A 6,123-nucleotide genomic window follows, 5' to 3' on the forward strand; every position below is an offset into this window, starting at 1 on the left:
GTTAATGCATGTGTATATGTGCCCTAAGTGATTGACCCATATGACTTATGTGACTAATCAGACCTCTAATTTTGGTGTTCTAAAATTTTACGTATGGAATTTGCTTAAATAATTCCTTTTTTTTTAAAGAATAAATTTTAGCCAATGTATAGTTTCTTTTCTAGACAGTCTTTGATGTAACCTGTGATTTTTTTGCATTTTGGGTAGAGAGGTAGAGGGAAGGGAGGGGTGTTGTGTAAAGTGCTGGATGGAGGGGGTGAAAGGGCTTTTACTTGTTCCTGACTTACTGCTGCCTGGCAGCTGGTGTGGGGATGGCTCCTTGCACCTTGTCTGGATGCAGCTGCCATGGTGCAGGCTTCTCTGAGGCTTCCATTCTGCAAGGTCCCTCTGAATCACCACATGGGGCTGGAACCCTTCTCACCCACCCCGAGATACACTACTAGGCTAAAAATATGTAAAACAAAGGTCAGACAAGAACAGCTTGGTAAGCCAAGAGGGCAATTTGGGCTGTTATTTAAAGCTGGGAGTTGTGATGGTGGTGTAAAAACATGCATTAGTTTATGATCATCATGCTGAGCTGGAGGGTTTTCAGGAGGGATTTTACAGAAGAAACAAAGGAATCCTGACACTGGGGCAGGGACAAAATTCCAAGAAGAGGGAAAAACCCACATCAATGAATGACTTTAAAACCACTTTCTATTCAAAAGAGAGTGGCTTTGTGGAGGAGATGCCAAGTTGGAAATCGCAAAATTAAGTCAAGGGTCCAGTTTCTACGCTTTGTGCTTGTCTTAGTTTCCATGAAGGTTTCCAGGACTGGAGCAACATTTATGAGATACCTTCCTTTCTTCACTTCTGCAAAATGATGAATTGCTCTCAGTAATTTATCAGATTAAAACGTACAAAATCACTCAACCTGCCTGCATCAAATTCCAAAGCAATTAGTCTGCTGCCAGTGAAGAAAGAGAGAGAGCGGATGAAAAACATGTTTTTACTGTGCCCTGTCAGTTATCTGACTCACAAAAAAGAGCATATCCATATCAGATCTGAGGCAATTGGGGCTATTTCAACCAACCTAGATGGATGTGCTGACGTATACAAGAACAGGCGCCAACAACTGGATCTTACAGTGGCACAAACAGGAGCCTGGCTGACCTGCAGGTGCTTTGTGGTTCTGGAGCTTTGATTTGAATATGCATACTTCTTTAAAGAACATCCAAGCTCCTTGAGAGGATTTCACAGGTCCCAACAGGCGTTTGCTTCTTAATGTCCTTAAATGGCATTTTCTCCTTTCAAGTAATCTTTGAAACTGCCTCTTTGTCCCTTGATGGTTTCTCTTTGTGGAAGGGTAGCTTATAGGGCTGTGGGAAACTTCAGTTCCTGATTAAATTAAGCAGAAATTTGGTCTGATTCGGTGGCTGAATCTCTGAATCCAAATCGAATCAGGGGACTCTTTAATTTCTCCAAATCAAATAGGAAAGATAAGGAGGTTTGGACATAGAGACAGCTTAAAATGTTTTTTTCTACATACCTCGAGGTAGCAGGGGCTTTTGAATGCTGTGATGCTAGGGTATATGGAGTGCCCCACAGAAGCGTGGAGGGGTCCCCAGCACACTCGGCAGCAGACCCAGAAGTGGACCAGAAGCAATTCTCATCCACTTCCAGGTCTGCTGGAGGGTGCAGGGGGGGCCTCCCATGTTCCCCTGGCTTGGTGACTGGTGCCTCCTGGGTCTGACAGGGTACCCAGGGTCCCCCTGCAGCTGCTCACCGAGCCAGTGGGCACAGGGGGGTCCCCCAGCATGCTCCCTGGTGGACCCAGACCTGGAAGTACTTCTGGTCCACTTTCAGGTTCACAGCCAAGCACACAGAGGGCCCCCCCCTCGCTCCTGTGGGATGCTACATTCGCTCCAGCATCACAGTGTTCATGAGCTGCGCCTGATACCTCAAGGTATGTAGAAAAACCTTTTAAAGCTATGTCTATATCCGAATCCCTGATTCTCCAAATTGGCATCAAATCTTCAGATTTGGATTTGGCCAAATTGAATCAGAGACAGTGATCCGAATCAACAAATTGAATCACTTTCCCGACTCCAAATCCAAATCCCAATTGAATAGGGCCTGCTTCGCATACCCCTAGCGTACAATATTCTCTGCCCATTGCAGTCAATTTATCTTCAGTGGGTGTAAGATAAAGCTTTTTCTCTATTTTTTAACTTAATGTACTTTTATGTAATGCTCCATAGCTCTAGACCTGTGCTACTGCTATGTTTGGAAGTTGCGTTGTAAGTCTCGTTGATTTCACTCAGAGCTGGATTAGTGCCCCTCATTTTCGGAGATTATTGCCTTTATAAGCTTCTGCAGCAACTTGGTAATTGCTTCTTTTCTAGAGAATGGCCCTATATTACAGAAAGCAACATCCTGTAGGCTGGTCATACTGGTATAACTGAATTTCTTAGCTTCTATCACAGGGGCGGGCAATTATTTCAAGCAGAGGGCTGCTTACTGAGTTTTGGCAAGTCATCGAGGGCTGCGTGTCAGGCAGCCAGGGGTAGGTAAATATTAATTTTCTAAATTTTTTAGTGTCCCTGCAGCTCGGATAGAATGGCCTGGAGGGCCACATCTGGCCCACGGGCCGCATTTTGCCCACCCTGATCTACCAGTATTTAGAGAATTGATGACACTCCCTATGCCCTCAGCCCTCCAAATCTACTGCCTAGAAGCCCTTAAATCTATCCTTTAATCTGCACCAGTTTACTGTGGTTATTGGGTGGGTTAAATGTTTTAGAAACCACTGTCCTTTTAAGATAGCTAAAATGCAGGGATGCTCAACCTCCAGCCCACGGAGCCATAACATGCAGCCCACACGGCTCCCCCATGAGTCAGAAACTTGGCAGTGGGGAGCTGTGGAAGTCCCATGTGGCCAGATCCAGCCTCACTTGGGCCATAGCGCATGCAGTGGGATCAGGGCCAGGCAGCTCCTCACCAGTCCAAATTGGGAAGGGCTGTTTCCCCATATTGGGGTCACCTTATCCCCCCTCCATCTGGGTTGGGACTGGGCTGCTTCCCTCTCCCACCCCTGTGCTTCTAGATTGGGGCCACTCTGCCCTGCCCCCCACCCCAGGCAGATGAACCAAGGTCAGGCAGCATAGCCCCTGTAGCCAGATCAGGTCCATTGGCTGGATCCAGCCTGCAGAGGGACCTGGCACTGCCCAAATGGCCTGCGGAACAAAAAGATTGGGCACCACTGCTATAAAGGGTGGTAGTATATATTTCTTCCCAAATTAAAAGGAAAAGCTGCTCAGGAATTCAGTTGGGTGAGTGTGGGTAGAGGGGGTGAGACACAATTTCGAGATGAAGAAGGACACAGTAAACTGAAAAGAAAAGAAAAGCTCGATACAGCCTGAACAACAGTGGAGTATAACCTAAAAGCAGCTTGGAAAGTAGGGTCAGGGGCTGGTGCTTTAGCTGAAAGAAGCTGGGACTATGAAGCTGTCTTGAGGGTTTAACTTGTGCTCAGGAAAGCAGGGCTTTGATGCAATTCTGGTTTATTTGTAAGCATGTACAAAGGTTCCTAACTGCATTGCCCCTTTTCACTAGTAACTGGAATACCTCTATTGGCCTATTCATTTTAGGTAGGTGCTTGGCTTAAAAGGGGAGGTAACACTATGGTTCCTGAGGGCATTGATACCTTCCCGTATGCTGAATGTTACAGTGAAGGATGTGTAAGGGGTTGGCTAGACTTCCCCGAGCTGAGGGTAGCACTAGTTAGAGTTTAGGTCCTTTTCTGTTCACTTTATCTCTCATGCAGAGCACAGAGAGCGTAGGGGAGGGCAGAGAATACACCACTACAAGTACAACAGGGAGAGTCCATGCGCTGGGAAAATATTTGGGCCATACCCTTCTTTTTGCTCACAGGTTTACTGACACTTCTTACAATATTTGAAACATTTATATGGCCCTTATCACTCTGCAGCTGGGCTGACCTCATATTTACACCGAGATGTTGCCTGTAAAAACTCAATGTTTGGAGCTGTAATGTTCTGTTTTTATACATACTGGAGTATATCTCTGGACTAAATAATGGTCATCTCTGTTGTAGCCAAAGGGCACACTGTAGAACCCATTAGCCTATCCCTGGATCCTAACTGTGGTATAGATAGTGGGCCAAAGCCATGGGATTACTGACCCTACATCCCTAAAAAGGATATTTTCAGTTATTAAATGTGTAGGTTACAGTGGAAATCATGTTGATTCCTGAATTATGACAGTCAGGAAAACTCTTCAAAAATACCTATGGGACTTAAACCCTCAATTCCAATGAATTTAACCCCCTGAAGAGCTTTTGATAATTCCATCCACTATTCCTAGTTCCCCTGTAATACAATGTTCATGTATATTGGATAATCAATCTAATAACAATCAGTTTTTTTGTGTCTAAGTCTAGTGAGATGATTTGAACATGCTGCAGAGCCTGTACTACCCTGCCTGGCTAAATAAGGCAAGACATTGTTAAATTCTGATGTTGTCAAACAACACGTTGAGGTTACTTCAGTGGTCTTGAGCCTCTACGATTACATCTTTAACACATCAATAACTTAGCCTCTGGTTAGCAAGGCTCGCCGAAGCATGACTAATCAACAGATGAAAGTGTCTTTGTGGGGATTAGCTTTAATGAAAAGAAAAGGGATAGTTATTTTGGTAGTTTGAAATCTTTCATAAATCAAAGCACATACTGACAAAGCAGGTTCATACGGTAAGAATGAAGCTATTGTGGGTAAAATTAAGGGAACAGCTACTTTTATATAAATCACAGTCCAGGACAGCATTTGTAGGAGAGTCCATGGGAACCAGATCATTTAACTTCTTCAGGTGTAAAGAAGTGATGTTTGGGCAGCGTTAAAGCATCCCTAACGAAAAACAGATGGATGGGGGAGGAAAAGGTCTTTATTAGTTTGTTTTCTTCTTTTTTAAAACTCCAAGAACACCCAGCCAGATTCTCGTGGGTGGCGTGACCACTTCATGCTGCACTATGAGTGTGCTCTCATTTAAAGCATATCCAGCCCCGGGGAAAGGCCCTTTGGGAATTTACAGCTAGCATAGATCCTTCCTTGCCACACCACCCATTACAAGTAAAGGGAGTAAATCCAGAGATATAGCTTATGCTAAGAATAATGTTGTTTGCAGCTGACCTACATTAGAGCAGTTCTGAGCCAACTTTAACTTGAAGCAGGGTGTCTGATCCTGCACATGACACAGGTGAAGTTTTATGACATCTGATGTTCCTTCTATTGTGCTGTCTGGTGCAACTGACTGTCATTGGGACCTGGCTTAGTTTTTTGTTACTTTTTGTGGCCTAATCCTTGTGGGCAGGATGATAAATCCCAAACTGTGTACTAGAATCGTTCTCTGCCTTCCTCTTCCTGGACTGGACATTCTCTCACATGGCCCACTTTGCGAAAGCCCCATCTCTGATTTGAGCCTTTGACTTCCAATCTTACTTTCCCTGAATCTACTATAAGAAGCCCTGTTCCCAAAAAAGACCTCTTTATACAAGCTCCTCACACTGCAGGAATGCTGTTAAGAAATAGTTCATTGAAATTCATAACTTCTTGCTTGGTGCCTTTTTTTAAAAAGTCTGATCTTAAAAGATAAATAACTACATACAAAACATGGAGTTAACAGGAGATGAGCTGACCTTCACTGTTCAGGCAACACAGCTCATGGCTGTTTGATTGTTTTTATTATATGTAGTCATTTATGAGCAGTTTCTATTCCCCTTCTGGTGCATGGGGTTTACTCTGCAAGCTGTCCAGTTGGGTTCAATGGGACCACGTATGCGGGGAAGTTACTCCATTCAAAGTGAGTAAGCAGCTCAGAATCTGACTTCTAGACCATAGGCTCTTTACAGTTGTTGAGCCAGATAATGCGTAGCTACACTAGACAAATGAGTAATACCTACAAACTCAAGTCTCATTAACATGAAACTCTTCATTACTAGACCCCTAGTTTTCTTCCTTTGTGAACTCAAGCACAACTCTGATTGGGAGTTAATGGGAGTTCTGTGCATGTGTATTTGACCTTTATTTTGGTTTCACAAGGAAATGAAGGGAGATGACCCCTTGGTTG

The sequence above is a fragment of the Crocodylus siamensis genome, chromosome 3, assembly GCF_052110815.1.
Source record: "Crocodylus siamensis isolate JL-2025a chromosome 3, ASM5211081v1, whole genome shotgun sequence".
Lineage (NCBI taxonomy): Eukaryota > Metazoa > Chordata > Crocodylia > Crocodylidae > Crocodylus > Crocodylus siamensis.